Here is a 19,842-nt window from a genome sequence, read left to right on the forward strand (position 1 = left end):
CAGAGAGAGAACATGAAACAGACAGAGGAGAGAGAGAGAGGGAGAGAGGGAGAGGGAGAGGGAGAGGGAGAGGGAGAGAGATTCCCTAGTGGACTAATCCATTGGTGAAGTTAGCACACTAGAGATAACATTAACTACGTAACTACCAGTAAAGGAGTTGAAGGATCTTTTTACTTTCATTAGCCTCTCAGCTTTCCTTTGGAAAGAATTTTTTTGAGTGCCAAAGCCAGACACGAGTGTAAGAGTGCAGAATTTATGAAAAGACAAGAATGCTTTCCTTCCTTTCATTTTCATTTCTTTATTCCTCTCTTTATTTTTCTTTTCTTTCTCCTTTTCATTTCCTTTGTTTAGCTCTTGCTAAGTTCCTGGGATTTTTTTTTTTTTGCTTTTGTGAAAATGGGTCAGTTTTGGGAGTATATAAAATTTATTCAGATTACTAGGTTGATGTTGGGAGCCGAGGGCAGAGTCAGGCTGGCCCATGAATCTGCATCACTGAGTAAGATAACCACACAGAGAAATAATCTGTCATATATAAACGACACAAAGAAATGAGCTGTCATGTATGAACGCCATGTCTAACTTTAAGCTATATCGCCGATACTGTGAATCACGTTCTGCTGAGACTTGATTACCATGGGGTAAGAATGTGTTGTTGCTTTATCACTCTCTGCTGAGACATACAGTGAGAGTAAACACGTGGACTTCCCCCGCCCTGCCCACCTTTGTGCTGATAGGCTCCTGCACCCTATATTAGCTGAATGGACTTCCTCAGTAAATGAGTTTCTGCTTTGACGGGTCTCCTGATTGTCCTCTGGTGAGGGAGGGCTGGGTGTGGGTGGTCAGTCGGCTGTCTCCTTTCTCTGGCTGTCCTGGTTGGGGCCTGTTCTCCCTATCTCTCCTGTGGGTTGGGAGGGACCGAGGACTAAAAACCCCGACAGATGACTACTTTTTACATATAGGAAAGAAAGGAGAAAGGCAGTCCATTATGTCATGAGTCTTGTCCAGCATGTAGTTTTGAATTCACTGGCTCTCATTTTCCTTGGGTTCAAAGTGTGTTAATTTTTCACACAAATAGGATATTGAGAGGTCTTAACTCTAATTTGCAAAACAAAAACTTGGTTTCAAAGTTGGTATGCACATATCCTTCTATCTTCTTTAAAACACTGTAGCTTCTCCTAATGTGCTAGTGCTGTACCATCTCAGAGCTGAAAGGGGCTTCAGCTCTTCCCAGCTCCAGCTCTAGTACATCAGGAGAACAGCTAACAGCATGGATGAGGCTGGGGACCCTCCATGTCCTGAAGAAGCTATGCGAAGAAGACATTCTCACACGCCCCTCAAATAATGGAACACTGACTGCTGCCTTTATGTATCTGCCTTTATCAGTGGCAGGAGAGGAGATCCTGTTGTGGCTGGTCTACTTAGGAAAACAAGTCCTTGACAGAACATTGGTTTTATTCACATGCTCCAGTGTGACAGTTTTCTCACGTGTGCTGGAATTTTCCTGTATCCACACCGAGAATAGAACCTTCAACCTGGCAACATCCAAACACCAACATTTCTCACTCTCAATTGCTTTCTGTCTGCATGATCACACTTCATTAAAGACAGGACATTTTTAGACTGACGAAGACAGGCCATATACCAACTCTTCTCTTTATAGGTTTTTGTGAATGTGAAAGAGTTAAATAGGGAGGATTTGTTATCTTTACTGAAAGGGAATTGATTTCTATTAAAGTATTACATTGTTTGAACAAGCTGATAGTTATAAAGCAATTAATAACACACATGATGCCTGAACAGCACCCAAAGTGACAGTTACAGTGTTGTATTATTCAACCTCATCTCCTGATGCTCCAAATCTACTCCTAGAAATGTCTTCACATCAAGCAACTCTTCAATTGTGCTAGAACACAATGCAACTTTAACAAATAAGTAGGTAACACTGAGATTTCTGTGTGTGTGTGTGTGTGTGTGTGTGTGTGTGTGTTTGTGTGTGTGCGTGGGTTTTTAAGAACTTGATTTTCCTGTTTATCTCATCAAATTCGTCTTTGATATAAATTATTTTTGTTATGACTCCTGAGTTTTCAACATGTATACTCTTGTCAACTATAAGGAAAATGTCTTCTTCTCTCTTACAATATATGTTTGCTAGTTTTGTTTTCTTATCTCAATTAGATTCTCCTAGATGATGTTCAATAATAATGATGACAGGACCATCCTCTTGTTTTTCATAATAATCAGGGCTTTAAAAAGTTACTGTTCACTACTGTTCGTTGTGGTTACATCTTTAAAATATTTAGTTTAGCTATGTTTCTTGCATTTTTGGCACTTACCTACCATATAATGTTTTTACACTTGAGGTAAGTTATTTATATTTATGCTTTTCTTTTGTTATGATAAATAACTACTATATAGCTAGCTATTATTTGAGAATAATCATTTGATTATGTGATTTTTTTCTGTCTAAAATAATAAATGTAATTTGCCTAGGCTCACTCACTCTTATTTTTATCACTGAAAGGAATAATCGCCCAAGACATACTAAGCAGCACCTATTTTGCTAAAACTGAGAATTCAGAGGAAAACAAACTCATCAATGGTTCCATCAGTTACAAAGTTCACACTGTAAAAGACGAGAATAAATTTGAAATAGAGGCTGAAATGATTGTATGGGTTGAGAATATTAATGTTGGGAGTCCTTGGAAATTTAAGCCACACACAAATTTAAGGTCTGCAAAAAAAATTACATTCAATCTAAGATTTAAAGATTAGTTAGGAGAGAGTGAGATTAAAGTAGGGCTGAAGGGAGCGTGGTAGGAGGGATGGGTTCACTGAACATGACGTGTTTGAAGCGAGTCGTCTCAGCAGGGTGACCATTCTGAAACAGGCCTGATGGATGCTCAGGGATGGACTCATCATATATGTCTGATGCTCAGGCCCCAAGATGATCTTCCCTGCTAGAAACATAGTCCTACCTTAGACAGGAGAGTCCAGAGGCTGGTGCACAGGAGATGCACAATAAGACAGAAGAATGCAGTCCTAATATGGGGCATTAGCTATCTCAACACACTCAAATGTGCTCATTTTAAGGAATTTTATTGAAATTGGCATGCCTGTCTAAAATCTGAACACTTCAGCTTGTGCCTCTGGGATATTAATTGGCTCCTAAATTGACACTCCAAGTATCCTCTCAGGTGTGCCAATGATAAAGTCATTACAGTTAAATCATAAATGCCAGTGAGAATAATTTGTTCAAATTATCCAGTAAGAATCCTAGAGAAAAGTAAAGAAATTTAGAAACAAGACTGCCTTATGCTGAAAGGGAAAAATGTAATTTGTTCCTCTTAACTCAGTGAATACTTATTACAGCAAAGTATCCACTCAACTGTCATTTAAGGCAAGGTATCATTCTGCCATTTCTAGTGAATTTATCTGTTAATCCTCATTACAGGGACATAATTGCAACTATTTCACCACACAAAAATGTTTTACTACTCTAAGACGACTGTTTCTACCATTTCTTACATTTGATTCTGTAATTCTCTGGGTATTTGTGATTTCTACTGTCCTTGAGCACTAAACTGAGAAAACTCTTCTCAATATCCATGCTATGGAAGCAGAGAATTATTTCTCATATTCTCTTAGAAAAGGATCAGCTAGCATGAGTTATCAGCCAAGAAAGATGGCAATGGTCATTCAATCAAGATGTATTCTAGAAGGGAAATCATGGGAAAACAAATAGAAGGGGTACCAGAAACAAAATCCTACCTGTAGATGCTTCTGAAGGGAAAATGCCTTCTGGAATGTTTTGCTAGCTCTGCTAGCAACCAATTTTTATCCTGACTGATGTCCCTCAACATTCTAACCCTAAGAACTTTCTATTGTTTTCCACTGCATAACAAATGACAGTAATGATGACAATAACCTGCAAAATCACTGGTCATAAATGAGCAGTTATTCATTATTAATGAATTATGGTGATGTTTACATTATGAATTTGAACAGCAGAACCGCTGTTTTTAATCAAACTTAGAAGATCCAATATCTAGTGCAGCAATAAAATGTAATTATTTCCCACTTAAGATAAATACTGACATTCTATTTATGGTTGCAAGTGACAGTTTTCAACTTCTTTATAATCATGCATTTTTAAGAATCCTTTGACCTTCTGACAAGGAGTGAGGGCCACTTCATTCTCACCTCCTAATTTATAGCATATGTGTATTAGAAAATTAATTTCATAAAAGAGAGAAAATGATTAGAAACCATTAAATGCCCAGCACACTTGGAAAATGTGAATTACTGAAAATGCACTGAATTTTGAATATCTGGAACAAACAGCTTTTTACTGTGATTTGTTTCATGGAAATGCTATGACTAAAAAGAACAGTGGTTTAATGTGAGGGGTTTCCACTTAGGGAAGAAACAATATACAGCTTTTTCGCCCAACATGCAGATTTGCACATATATGAAGTCTGTAATCTTCATGCAGCTTACGCTAACATTAGCATCTAACAAAATCTCTTGAAAGCTCAAAACCAAGATGTTTACATGGATCAAATCAATAGTTATGGCTCAAATTTTCCATTTAATGTTTCCTTCTGCAGGTGTTTATATGTGGGCTTTTCTGTGTGTATGTGGGTATATATGTGTTCCCTTATTGAATTAACTTTATCACATGGACATACAGGTTGACTTACCATCTACTCCATCATAAAGACATACCTTGTTTGAGCAGCTTTTTCATACTTATTGGGTCTAAAAAGATTTTTGTGCTTTCAAATATGATTCTTTTAACATATATTTAAATTTTATAAATATTTTCTCATAGTCAGTGTTGTAGTTGTCTATTTTTGAAATATTATCTTTAGGGAAGACACTGAAGAAGAAATGTATTCATTACCTGGCTCATGAAAATATAATCCTTCAGTACATCACCTTTATAATAAAAATAAAGTAAATAATAATATTAGTAACAATAAGAATACTAAAATATAGCTTTGGTGAATTACAACTGATTGATTTGTTCACTTTTGCATTATGCATTGGGTAAAATGTTTACTTTTCTTGACATATTGGGTTTTTGGAATATATTTTTTCTTCCATACATTTTTTATTGCAATTAATAGAAGGGATACATCTTATTCACCAGATAGAAAGTGCTTTACTTCACAAATGTTGATACCCTTTCTCATGTCTTGGTCCCCATTTTCCTCTCCCCATCCCTATCCCTCATCTTGCTTCCCCCTTTTCCTATCTGATTTCAAATAAACAAATAAGCATATATACAATATATCAGATAATCAGGTGAAATAGTGTAACAATATGAGATAACCAAGGGACAGCAAAAGAGATGAGAGGTAACATAGTACATTAAGGACAACAGTCACTCATTATATGGCTTTTGTTTCTATATCTTGGAGGTCCTTTCGTTTAGCATCATCCTATATGGCCTTATGTATCTAGATTTTGTTCTATTGTAAATCTCTGCTAGGAGAGCCCAAGGTTTCTACTGATTGTGACAAATGAGGGAAACCATTGAGCCTATGTTCCTTTGGGTCTGGCTTGCTTCCCTTAATATTATTTTTTCCTAAGTCTTTCCATTTCCTTACAAATGGGGCAATGTAGTTCTTTCTGACAGCAGCATAGAATTCCATTGTGTATAAATACCACATCTTGTTGATCCACTCATCAACTGGGGGACATCTGGGTTGGTTCCATATCTTTGCTATGGTAAATAGTGCTGCAATGAACATCATTGTGCTAGTGGATTTAGTATGCCCTAGATTCTGGATGGTTGGGTAAATGCCAAGTAGTGGAATTGCTGGGTCATAGGGGAGCTCTATGTTTAGTCTTTTAAGGCACTGCCATACTGCTTTCCATAGTGGTTGAACAAGTTTACACTCCCACCAACAGTGTAGTAGTGATCCCTCCTGGCCACATCCCCTCCAGCATCTGTTGTTATTAGTTTTCTTGATCCTGGCCATTCTAACTGGAGTGAGATGGAATCTTAGAGTTATTTTGATTTGCATTTCTTTTATGGCCAGAGATGTCAAGCATTTCTTCATTTCTATAGGCCATGCTTATCTGTGACTACTATGTTAGTCTGAGCTACTCTATCACTAAAAAGGCTTTATATTTAGTACTATTGCAATTGACTATTCTAGTCCAATAATAATGACTTATTTATATTGCTCTGTTTCACAAAACCCAAGCATGTACTTCTATATGACTTATTATTGGAGCTTGCATGTCAACAAGATTTATAGTAAAGTAACTATTTACCATTACTGAAAACTAAATATAATATTTATACAATTCATACTCAAATTGAATAACATTTTAAGTTTTATGTCACTATCTCACTTTCTCCATATTAATGATTGCCATCCTGAGAACATATACATGAACCTGGAAATTAGAAAAGAACTTCAATAATGTGTCAAGAATTGAAACTGAACAGGAAGCCTACAGAGTGGGAGAAGATCTTCACCAACCAAACAATGGACAAAGGCCTCATATCTAAAATATATCAACAACTCAAAAAATTGAATCACTCCAAAACTAACCTCCAAAGTAACAACCATCCCATTAAAAAATGGGCCAAAGACTTAAAGACAGTCTTCTCTGAAGAAGAAACAAAAATGGCCTATAGACACATGAAGAAATGCTCAACATCTCTGGTCATAAAAGAAATGCAAATCAAAACAACTCTAAGATTCCATCTCACTCCAGCTAGAATGGCCAGGATCAGGAAAACAAATGACAACAGATGCTGGAGGGGATGTGGCCAGGAGGGATCACTACTACACTGTTGGTGGGAGTGCAAACTCCTTCAACCACTATGGAAAGCAGTGTGGCAGTGCCTCAAAAGGCTAAACAGAACTCCCCTATGACCCAGCAATTCCACTACTTGGCATTTACCCAACCACCCAGAAACAAGGACATACTAAACCCACTAGCACAACAATGTTCATTGCAGCACTATTCACCATAGCAAAGATATGGAACCAACCTAGATGTCCCTCAGTTGATGAGTGGATCAACAAGTTGTGGTATTTGTACACAATGGAATTCTATGCTGCTGTCAGAAAGAATGACATCGCCCCATTTGTTAGGAAATGGAAAGACTTAGAAAAAATCATATTAAGTGAAGTAAGCCAGACTCAAAGGAACTTAGGCTCAATGGTTTCCCTCATTCACCATAATCAGTAGAAACCTTGGGCTCTACTAGCAGAGATCTGCAATAGAGCCAAATCTTGATACATAAGGCCATATAATGTGAAGCTAATTGAAAGGACCTCCAGGATATTGAAACAAAAGCCATATAATGAATGATTGTTGTCCTTAATGTACTATGTTGTCTCTCATCTCCTTTGCTGTCCCTTGGTTATCTCATATTGGTATAGTATCTCACTTTGTTATCTGATATATTGAATTTATTTGTATTTGGATATTTGAAATTTGATAGGGAAGGGGGGAAAACCAATACGGGTGGGGGGTGGGGGGGAGGGATACGGGTACCAAGACATGTGAAAGGGTATCAATGTATGTGAATTAATGCACCTTCTATCTGGCAAATATCATGTAACCCTCTTACTAATTACAATAAAAAAAAAGAATTGAAACTGAAGCCCTAGTTGTCTAAAATACAAGTTATTTTCTTTAGAGAACCACTGAGTATATAAGCAATTATTAAATGTGTAATAGATACAATCTAACACCACCCATATCAATTACAATATAAAAGTAAGAAGACTAAGAATAGCTGCAAAGAATTTTAGATTATACCGTAGTTGAGCTGCTGGTGGAGTTTATGAATCTCAAGACTCCTTTCATCTACTTCTGGGAAAGTAATTTGCAATTACTCTGCTTTTGGAAAACAAGACTTCCTAATATTACTCTGAAATTCATCTATTGTTAGTTTTAGCCTATGTAGGTCCTTAGCATTTCTTTTGAGATGGGGACCCCCCAGTGACTGAGCAACTAATCAGAGCACACACTGTGTAGACGTTTCTCTGTGTCTAGTTATCTTCTTCCCCTGACCAACTAGTGCAATCGTTCAAGCAGGCACTCTTCGGTGGAGAGAGTCTTTCGAGTAAAAGAACTTCCTTCATTGTTTCTGAGAGTTATTGGCCCATCAAGGAAGTTTAGAAGGGTTAAATGAAAGTTTTCCAGAGCTCATTTGCTGTGTGAGTCAGAAATGAACTCTTATAATGTGTGAGTGTATTTCTTGGTCATGATCTACTATTTTAATACCTCTCTATAATGCTTTCCTTATTTATGGAATGGGAATAATTACAATCATGACTTCATCTTCCCTTTCAGAAGGGTAAATGAAATTGTGTTATTAAGTGTTGGAAGCCTGCCTGACACATAGTAAAAACTCATTAAAATGTGGTCATGACTGTTATTAGGGGTTGATTTGTGAGCTCTTCAGAGTAAATATTCGAATTCTTGCTCTTAACAAAAGCATTCTCCATTTGTTGGCTTTCAATAGGGTCTCATTTGCAGCTGGACGTACATTTCTAGGAACAAAACCTGCCTCAGAATAAAAATAGCAAGCCAGGCATGGTGGCTCAAGCCTGCCATCCTAGCTACTCAGGAGATGTGAGGATCATGATTCACAGCCAGCTGGGGCACTAAAGACAGGGTGACCCTTATCTCCAATTAACCATCAGAAAACCAGAAATGCCTCTGTGGCTCAAGGCGTAGGACAGTAAACTTGGGCTGATGAGTTTAAGGACAGTACCAGCCTCAGAGAACAAGCGCTATGACTGACACAAAATAAATAAAAAAAAGAATAAAAAGAACACTAGCAAGAAAATCAAACAGGACAGGATTTTAATGGTATTAACTGTAACATCGAGATGGATGCTGGGTGCTCACAGAAATCTGCAGAGAGAAGGACGTGTTCAGTAAATCCCTGTGACATGTTCTGTCATTTGTACGATGGCACTAGAGATAATGAAGAGGCAAATGCTTAGCTAGGACCTTGAATAATTGACCTGACTCTCTTTACTAACAATGCATTGTTAACTTAATTATATCATATCAGGACTATAACTATGATTGCAAAGGAGAGCTGAAGCTTATTATAAAGGACAGATCATAAGGCACAAGTGTCATTCATTGTCTGGAGAAGAAGAGGGTATTTTGAAGATGAAAATGAAACACAGAAACCTGAGATGGTTGAGCTTAATGTAGCTTAATTCACAAGGACTGCCCTCCCAGAATTGTGCAGTTCTGATGAGGTGTTTGAAATGACAATTGAAGTTGATCTTCTATTTTCTACACCGATGGTACATGCTTAGGTGTGTGTGTGCATGTGTATGCTCACGTGTGTCCATGTGGACATTGTGTATTTCTAGAGAAATTTTCACAGATTTATTGATGTCTTTGTAAATTTATGTCTTTGGTTTTCTTCTTAGATTAAGAATTTGTGGCTGGATGCAGTGGCTCACGCCTATCATCCTAGCTAGTCAGGAGGCTGAGATCTAAGGATCGAGGTTCAAAGCCAGCCCAGGCACAAAAGGAACTGAGACTCTTATCTCCAGTTAACCTCTAGAAACCTGGAAGTGGGGCTTGGCTCAAACATAAGGTGGTAGCCTTGAGCTCAGGGACAGTGCCAAGGCCGAGTTCAAATCCCATGACCCACAATAAAATAAAAATAAAATAAAGAAATTGTGGCATATTTATATATAATTTACCTTTAATGAACGATATCTTTACAAATCTAGCTGAGATTGTTTTATGAATCACATTAATATTAATTAAAAAGGAAGAGATTATAAAGAGCAAATATTTATATATATCTCAAAGAAACTGAGATCTGTAGTATATACATAGTTCCTAGACCTGTAGTCACTTTGATGAATTAGAAACATTTGTGTATAATTGTGAGCAGCAGATTTTTTTTTGTCAGTTGCAGGGCTTGAACTCTGTGTCTGGGCTATATCCCTGAGCCCTTCAGTTCAAAACTACCATCCTACCCCTCGGACTGGGCGTTGTCCTGAGCTCTTCAGCTCGAGGCTGCTGCCCTACACCTTGAACGAAAGAGCCACTTCGCGTTTTCTAGTGGTCAATTGAAGATAAGAGTCTCATGGTCTTTAGTGTCTGGGCTGGCTTTGAACTGAACTGTGGTCCTCAGATCTTAGCCTCCTGAGAAGCAGGGATTGAGGCGTGAGCCACGGTACCTGGCTGTGAGCAACAGATTTATTAAGTCAACTCCCAAATAATGACACTAACAAACCAAATTTTCTTCATGCTAACATAACACTTCATGTTGCCATAATGTAATACTTCATGTAATGTAATGTGGTGATAGGAAACAGATGCTTAATATTTCATTTGGTTCTAACTTTGGAAATCTATTGGATAGCAAGTAGCACGTAGCTGAAGAAATTACAGAGAGCTAGATATGTCTTAACTGCTGGTCTTGTACAAGTACACACATACGAAGTGGAGCATTCACCAGCAGAGTGGCTTTCCAAGCTCACTTCTCCCTCCCATAACTTCTGCCTGCTCACACAACAGCCCAGGATTTCCTGAACCCATTCCATTTTACTGGGATATCCCAATTGTTAAATCGCAAAGAAAATCCAAGTAGATCTCGAGCTAAGCTATTATTTCATGACTTTATTCTTGAAAAGGCCAAGGTAATTACTTAACATTTGGAAGACTGTATGCATAGGTTCATATTATAGTCAGAGTACTGGCTGATGACTGCTTACAGAAAGACATAATCCACATAATCCTTTAATTCCTCATCTTACGTTGGGCCATTTTCTCTGAAGTATTTTAAAGTACCAAATAACACAACCTAAGGATTGAGGAATTTTAGTTCTCTAATACATAAGTAGATGTGAGGACCAAAAGTTTTTGAGAAAGGGAACCCACATTCAAAGACAGACTGTAACCAGCTCTATTTTTTAATGGTCTTTCAATTGCACGGTCTTCTGTAAAAGGAGAAAGCTTGTATTACGGTGTATGGAATAAAAAATTGAAAAAAAGCACCGTTTCAGGTAAGAAGCAAGTTAAAACAATTTCCTCTTATTTCAGACAGCCTAAGTTTTTATTCTTATTTCAATTAAATGAAGAAATACATTAAAAAGTAACCCTATTAACAAGATTTTGTGGCAAATCTATCATCAATTTACAAGTTATGTTAAGCCCAAGAGAGAAATAACTTTATTTTAATTGCACTTTTTAATGTTCCAATTAAATTAATTATAATCATATAAACAAAGATTATCTATAAATTGTGTTAAGTTTAAACCAACCGGAATACTTCTATATCCTCAATTATATATTATTTGCTTATCTATTTATTAGGCATTTCATTATTTTGAGGCAAAATCTAGCTGTGTATTCTAGAATAGCTTCAAACTTACACTTCCTTCAACCTCTTGAGTGCTGAAATTAAAAGTCATTTTCAGAAGTGTTGCTTTGGCTCAAGTCATAGAGTGCTGGCCTTGGGCCCAAAGAGATTTGGGACAATGCCCAGGCTCTGAGTTCAAGCCTCACAACCAAAAAAAAAAAGTCTATTGCCACCATTCTCAGGTTACTATTTGTTTGTAGAAACAACTCCGATCTGTGGCCTGGCACCAGTCACTCATGCCAGTAATCCTAGCTACTCAGGAGGCTGAGATCTGAAGATCAAGGTTCTAAGCCAGCCCTGGCACAAAAACACCTGAGACGCTTATCTCCAGTTAACTTCTAGGAAAGGGAAGTGGGCTTGGCTCCTGGGTAGACCAGTAGCCTTGAGCTGGAGAGCTCAGGGACAGGGCCCAGGTGGAGTTCAAGCTCCATTATCCACAAAAAAAGAAAAAGAATAAGAAGAAACAACTCCCGTTTGTCCAAATTTTCTTTAATTTGTTTTGTTTCTGGGCCTTTATTAAGAAAGTTTCAACCTGTGCCAAGGAAGTCCTAATGTATCTCTATTCTTTCCTGTGAAGCTTTTCAAGGTTTTTGCTCCACTTGGAATTAATTCTAGTGCAGTGTGACATATAGAATCCAGCTTGTTTTCTACAAGTGTTTAATCAATTCTGCCAGCATCATGTGTTGAGTAGGCTGTCTTTCTTCCATCCTATTGTGTTTTTTTGTTGTTGTTGTTTTGTTTTGGGTTTTTTTTTTGGTTACCTTATCGAAGATCACGTGGCAATAGATCTATGGGTTGATTTCTGGGTCTTCAGTTCTATTCCAGTGATCCTCAGGCCTGTCCTTGAGCCAGTATTATTATAGCTCTGTGATAGAGTCTGACGTTTGGTATTGATATTCTTTCTGCTAAGGATTGGTTTTGCTTTATGGAGTCCTTTTTTTTTTTTTTTTTTTTTTTTGGCCAGTCCTGGGCTTGGGCTCAGTGCCTAAGCACTGTCCTTGGGTTTTTCCTCAAGGCTAGAGCTCTACCACTTGAGCCACAGAACCACTTCTGGCTTTTTTCTATGTATGTGGTACCTAGGAATTGAACTCAGGTCTTCGTGCATGGTAGGCAGCACTCTACCAGTAGGCCAAACTCCCGGCCCTTTATGGAATCTTTTATTTTTCCATTTGAATTTTTGGATTGCTTCCTCTATTTCTTTAAAGAATGACATTGGGATCTCATGCCTGATTTTGTTTGTTTGAGTGTGTGTTTTCTTCTTCTTCTTCTTCTTCTTCTTCTTCTTCTTCTTCTTCTTCTTCTTCTTCTTCTTCTTCTTCTTCTTCTTCCTTTGGTAAGATGTGCTAAGGCTCTGTCAATTTTGTTAGTTTTTTCAAAGAACCAATTTGTTTTGTTGATTCTATGTTATTTTTTTGGTCGCTAGTTCATTTAATTCTGATTTCATTTTAGTAATTTGTTTCCTTCTTCTGGATTGAGGTTTAATCTTTTTTTTCCTGGAGCTTAAGTTACATCACTAAATTGTTGTGTTGAGATTTCTCCAGTTTGTTAGTATAGGCAAGCAGAGCTATAAATTTATCTCTGAGTATTGCTTTTGTTGTGTCCCAAAGAAGCTGATATTGTGTGTGCTCTTTTTGTGTGCTCATAAACTATTGAATTTCTCTTCTGATCTTTTCAATGACCCACTGGTGACTCAAGAATGTGTTGTTCAAGCTCCATGAGTTACAGGACTTTCTATGTTGTTGTTTGGTGTTGAGTTCCAATTTTACAAGACAATGCAGGGAATAGTTTCAGTGTTTCTGAATTTGCTTGTTGTCAGAAAATGGTGCAACTGGACATCACAAATTCTTGCTTCTATAAAAGTAGAATTAGGAAATGTAAGTATGGGTGCCCATGGATCAGGCTCCCCACCACCACCACCTTCCCTCTCTCCCATCCTAGGTTACAGTTCTTCTTCTCTGAACTTGGCTGTGGTCGCCATGTTCTTTTACTCTACAGGACTGAGAGCATGTGATATTTGTTGTTTTTTCCTTGGTTCATTTCCCTTGACATAATGATCACTGGCACCCTCCATGTAAATTAAAAAATAGATTAATTTTAGTTCTCTGTATACCTAGTATATGGCAATGTATTATCTTGGGCTTTTTGTTTCCTTGAGAAAAATAAGACATTTTCACACCCCTATAATTTCCATAGGACAATTATTCATCAAATTAGTAAAAAAACATGAATTTATAGTTTGATTTTGCAGAACTGTGGTAGAGAGAATAGATATTCAGATTCTAATCAATGAGTTCCATATAGACATTCCCTCTGAAAGGACAAACGTATTTTTCTGGTGTGATCATATCAAGGATCTTGTATTGGAAATGTCATCCTAGATTGTAAGAGGGGCCATCATGATATCTAAGTGTCATTTAAGAGAGAGGCTGGAGGTTCACAATGGCGGGGTGTACTCATGTACCCACAAATCTAAAACCTGAAGATAATATGCTGATATTTTGAAGATCCAAGAGGCCGAGGAAGACAAGTGGCCTGTAGAAGCTGGAAGTGGCAAAGAAGCCTTTCCTTTTGGAGGCTCCACACATGAGTACATTTCTGACCCACACCTTAATTTTAGCCAAGTGAAGCCTACTAACAGCACTGCATTTCCATATCTATAAAAGCCCCAAGTTGCAAGTGGCACTTTCTTACAGCAGAAAAGGAAATGAAGGACCACTGTTTACCAATTACTGAAAACTATTTTCCAGGCACCATTAGTGTAGTTAATTCCTTCTTCTTAAAGAGCTCGCCTAGCCTCTTATGCTTTTTAAATACTTTGGGTGATATTTCAGGGGGATACTAAAGTGTAAATGGGAACACAATATTCTGAGATGTGTTGTAGATTTACTTCTTTCTGAATATTCTGAACGCTTTGACCATTTTATATGTATTCTATATAAATTATGTATTATAGATCAGCAATGAAATGTAATCACTAGCATTTAATTTGCACCCATGATTTCAGTTCAATCAATTGAAAAAGCCATAATATTACTCCTGGATTTATTGCTAATATTATATAGCTGGAGTAAAACTGAGCAATAAATTTCTTGAAAAGGAGGCAATTGTCGACAAGCCACTAAATTGTGATAAACATGTCGCAAATTAGAATGTGGGTAGATGTTAAATAACCAATTTTACAACCAAAATGAGTTGCTAATGCCTACATTTTTCTTTAAACTAATAGGTAGTCAAGTATGTCTGTACATTGACTCTGAAACAGAATATTGATATCTTCACATTTAATAAACCGCTTCATTGTTTTTGTCTCAGACGCTGGCTGCAAAGAAATATGAATGATTTAGAAAAATCTTGTGCAAGCTTTCCCTATTCTGGATAAGCTGGGTTTGTCGTTAGTAACTAAAGTGTGTATTATGGCTTACAGAATTATTTGAGTGCATTATGTGGGTACATCCTTTCAAGGATTTTTTCCATGCGTGTAAACATTTAGCATGATATAAATTTCGGTTTTCCTAAACTCATGAAGCTTGTGGATGGCAGACTCATGATTTGAAAGCCATCAAACCAAGCTGAACCCATATTTCCCTAACTTCCCTCATATATCACCTTTTGAACACTCTATTTTGTCTATATGCGACTTGGTATATTTTTCATATCTGTTAATTATTTTGAGCTAAATAAATGCTTTTTAAAAGAAACTAAATATTAATTCATATCTATAACATGATACCTTTCAACATAGTCAACGGTATTGTCACTACACTCGTCTCTATTTACAACTTCCTATCATGTCTTTCAGGAAGTTCTTTCTTCTACGATTTATTCCTTGCTCCCTTCCTCCTTTCTCATCTCCCTCCCTCCCTCCCTCCTTCCTTCCCTTCCCATTCCCTTCCTCCCTCCCTTCCTTCCTTCCTTTCTTCCTTCCTTCCTTCCTTCCATCCATCTCCCCCACTCCTTCCCCCTTCCCTCCGTTTCTCCCTCCCTCCTTCCCTATCGTTTATCTTTCTCTCTCTACCCTTGTCCCTTCTTCCTTCCTTGTTTCTTTCCATTCTATGCATTTGTCATCAATACTAACTACTTGCATAGTATAAGGATATATCTTTTTATGAATATTTCATTTTGATCAGGAAAGTCTCATCGGAGACAGGAAGAATTTACCCTTGCTGAGCTGAACAGAGTTCTGAGGCCTTTATCATCTTAACAGACTGCAAGGGGAAATTTGACTCTAGAGAGGTGGATTATGACATATTATGGCCCAGGATGGAAAATGCTTCATGTTGTCTAACTCCTTTTCCAACTCATCAAAGCTAGGCTAGGTAAACACATCTTTACAAAGATGATATTTTTCATTCATCTTGCCCTTTTTCAGCAGCTAGTTGTGTCGTGACATTACTCGACATAATTACATATTCAGACTGATTTAGTTTGGAATTCTGGAAAACAAACATAATTCTTCTTTGTCCTCCTTGTATATGGGACAAAACATTTCCTAGACAATAGAGCACGTACTAGACTCATAGGGAAACAAAACAAAACATGTTACTTCTGTTTTTAAGGGATTGTGTTTTAGTGAACAATGGATAGACACAGGAGTAAATAAATTGTTTTTCCCTGGTCTTAATGATGTCAAATTCAGTTACAATGTTAGATCCCAGATCTACTTTTTATTCTATCAGTGATTATGGTAATTATTCTTGTATACAACCTCTTCGTCTATATGTCTGTCTAATAGGAGTAAAGTTATGTTCAATCTTCATATACATCCCTCTGGTTCTTTAAATATCTACTGTCAGAAATCTCCTGAGCTCCTTCCGCTTTTGTTTCTGTAATACTAACATTTCTGAGGGCCTTCTTTACCTCTCTTAACAATAAAATCAGAATTTCTTCATCTTTCTATGTCATGGCTCATTCAAATAACAGTTGATCCAGAAACACTTTCTCTAGTTCAAATCCTTCCTGTCTTTAGTACAGGGCCATGCACTGAACACTTTGATGTTGGCTTTCTATACAACATTTATATGGCAGGTGCCACTGTGGTGCCAAATTACATGGATTTTTATTTCATGGACACCCCAATTGTTATACGGAGAGCACAAATAACCTAAAAATTCAGCAGTGCAAGCTGCCCAAATCAACTTCTTATTAGCCTACATATTTACCGTCGTTCAATGATGATAATCATTGTTCCACACAGAAATCCCTTGCTCAGAGACCCAAGCCTGCGGGAGTGGGGAGGATGCTGGGCCCAAGGGATGAGAGACAGAGATGGGGTGGAATCTCTGCAGGAGTAACATTCTGCCGTCACTCCACACTTTGTCAGCAGAGCAATTCCAGTGCCAAGTTTGACTCTAGGTTAGAGGGAAAATGACATTACCCTCGAGGAAGAAGAAAGGAATGCAAAGTGATATAACAATGGGATCTGCTGGTTACAAGTGTTCTGACATTAAAAAATGTATTTACATTCCCTGAATCAATTTCCTCCGCTATAATCTGAAAATAATGCAATCAGAAACCACCACCTGAGATCATCATGATCATGAAATGGAACAGTGCAGAAAATTTCTTCAGAAAGGAACAGGAGGAAATGAACACAATAACCCATTGAGACTAAGAGTAAAGGCTAGATGTAGATTGGATCTGACCTGAGTTTTCCTTCCTGTTAAAATCAAAGAATGTAAAATAAAATTAAAAAAAAAAACAGAGCATTTTGGCCTGACCTGCTCACCTGTGAAAGTATCTTATTTACAGTTTTTTTGGAGATTAAATGAGACTCAGTGTTTTAAGTGCAGTTTTTTTTTATTATTATTGTTTTGCTGGTCCTGTGGCTGGAACTAAGAGCGTGGGTGCAGTCCCCGAGCTTCTTCATGCTTGAGGCTCTATCATTTGAGACACAGAACCCCTTCTGGGTTTGTCTGAGTAGGTAAATTGGATTGGAGATAAGAGTCTTATGAACTTTTCTGCCAGAACTTGCTTTGAACTACAATCCTCTGATCTCAGCCCATTGAGTAGTTAGGATTACAGGTGTAAGCCATTAGCCCAGCCTTTTAAAAATTATTTTTATTATTACCTTTAAGAAGTTGCCATTTAACAAATACTTGTATGAATACAATATATTTTGAGCTGTGTCATCCCTTTCTACATGAAGTAATTTCATAGTTCCTGAAACTAAATAAATCACACACATTTTTTTGAGGGTCATGGGGATTGAACTCTGGGCCTGGATAATGTCCCTGAGCTCTTCAGCTCAAGGCTACTGCCCTGAAGCCAAGCCCCACTTCCTGTTTTCTAGAGGTTAATTGGCGATAAGAGTCTCAGGTCTTTTTGTGCCAGCTAGCTTTGAATCTTGATCCTCAGATCTCAGCCTTCTGAGTAGCTAGGATGACAGGCTTGAGTCGCAGTGCCCAGCTTGAGACACATTTTTAAGGAGCTTGGTATCAGATTAAATAAAGCAAGATAAAAAATAATAAAAAGAATAAGAACATTCAAATAGGCTTGAACTGGGGAAGGTGTGAGCAACGGGGGTGAAAGTTGTTGACATACCTAAATATGTGTAAATAAACACGGAACGTTAAAGCCTGTTGCAACTGTCTTAAGATGAGAAATGATGTGGAAAATTGATGGAGTATGTGAGAGCGATGGACGACATTTAAGCATGTACAGAAATGTCACAAACTCCTTTATAAACTAATGTGTGTGAATAAATAACTCAGAAAACAGACTGGAATTAACCATTTTCCCAATGTCTGCAGCATAGTTTAAAGAATGAATGCTTAAAAAAAAAGGCATGACAGTGGTCAAAACAACTTGCATTTTCAGTTTCTTGAAGTCACATGTCCCATTGAAAATACAAGTAGTCCCTTTCACCTTGAAGAATGCATACAAGTTGAACACTGCAGATTCTTTCGGTTTTCCCATGTCTCCTAGAACTCCTGTCTAACTCAAAGACTACTTTGGAGAAAAGGATGTCTTTCCTCTCTAATCTGGGTCCTTTTTTGGCCAAGGCCGTACAAGCTGCCACCTTAGTTGTGAACCATTTTATTCTACGATTTATTTTCCCCTTTAGAACAGCACAGGCCTACTGTGGATGCAAAAAATTTGGACAATAAATACTAGTTGATTAAATAAAAGAGAAAGATCTTCAATGTAGAAATGATGAAGCCATGACATTCAATGTTTCTATTTGCAGCGGCATTGGGGGATGTGTGTGGACACAGCCCCGCTGGAGACAGGTTTTGTTGAACAGCAAGGTGCAAGGCAGATTCACCTTGACTGGTTTGTGTAAAGTGCTGTCCAGGTTGCAAATCAAGAAAGATCTTGGTACCTCATCACATGGAGTCATGGCAAACACCTATTTCCTCATCTCCATGATTTGGGGAAAGATAATTGAATATAAAAGCCATCATAGGAGAAACGCTGTCTTTCATACTACGCTTAGAGGAGAGCGGCCCAGTGGACCTGGAGAGGTTCCCTCTTCACAAGGTTCACAAGGTGTTTCTTTTCAGAAGCAAACCAGGAGCCTGGTAAAAGGAGGGAGAGCCTTATAAACAACCCCACAAACTTGAGAATATGACCATTAAGCTGTTTTGCCATTTAATAACTTTATCATCACTCAGAACAGGAATCTGCACAAAGGCTTGTCACTAGCCACCATCACCTCCTGCCTTTGTGTCTTATTTCTTCCTTGAGAGATTACTTCAGAGGTGACTGTACAACATTCCCGGGGAAAACACAAAGCAGACAGATCTAAGTACAAGTTACTTGATTGTGTTAGTTTTATTTATTCTTTCTGTACTTCACTTCATTTTCAGTGAAAAAAAAAACCATAATAATGTGTCCAGATTATGAGGGCCAGAAATGATGCATTAACAAAAGGGCCATTGTATTTTCTTAATAAGTGATGGTTATTTCTATCAGTACTGCCTCACAATGGATAGAAGCCTACAGATTTGTTCTATTTTGAATGAGATTAAAACCCATTTCTTTGAACGATTCCCACGGCTCCGACTTATTTTAAGCTCTAGATCTTACCTTTCTCTTGCTCTCATAATAGTGTGCACATTCTTGTCTAAATTGAACACAATTCTATTTAAAAAAAAAAACCTCCAACTGTGGCAGACATGTAGCACACAGAATGGAACTCATTCCTTCATCTCAAGGAATATAAAAGAGGAACTAAGTGAGTGAATGTGTCATTATAACAGTCCAGTATGACTTGCAGTCCCACCTCCATTTAAAAAGTGTAGTGATTTGCTAAAAGGCCTGCTGGTAATAAACTAATAAACCAGGGAGCTCAGGAGCTCAGGCCCTGGTCTGTGAGTGATAGCTCCGGTGCTTTCCTAATTTGGGACTGATCTGACCTCCGAGCTCACCTCTGGCCATCTCTTACTCTGTTGGATGTGGGACTGTTCGACCAATCATAGTTATTTTCCTTAGTCCTGGGGCTTTTACTCATGGCTGGAGTG

The 19,842-nt window shown here is 37.8% G+C and overlaps 1 long non-coding RNA gene across 1 annotated transcript in view; it reads left to right on the forward strand.

Moving 5' to 3' along the window:
• Window positions 1-1,547: 1,547 nt before the first annotated feature.
• LOC150059283 (uncharacterized) overlaps window positions 1,548-19,842 on the forward strand; it is a 28,668-nt gene continuing 10,373 nt past the window's right edge. The window contains exon 1 of the long non-coding RNA XR_016536636.1: window positions 1,548-1,932. This is a non-coding gene — a long non-coding RNA (uncharacterized LOC150059283). The remainder of the gene's footprint in view (window positions 1,933-19,842) is intronic.

This window comes from Megascapheus bottae, chromosome 9 (assembly GCF_031878675.1).
Source record: "Megascapheus bottae isolate mThoBot1 chromosome 9, mThoBot2.hap1, whole genome shotgun sequence".
Classification (NCBI taxonomy): domain Eukaryota; kingdom Metazoa; phylum Chordata; class Mammalia; order Rodentia; family Geomyidae; genus Megascapheus; species Megascapheus bottae.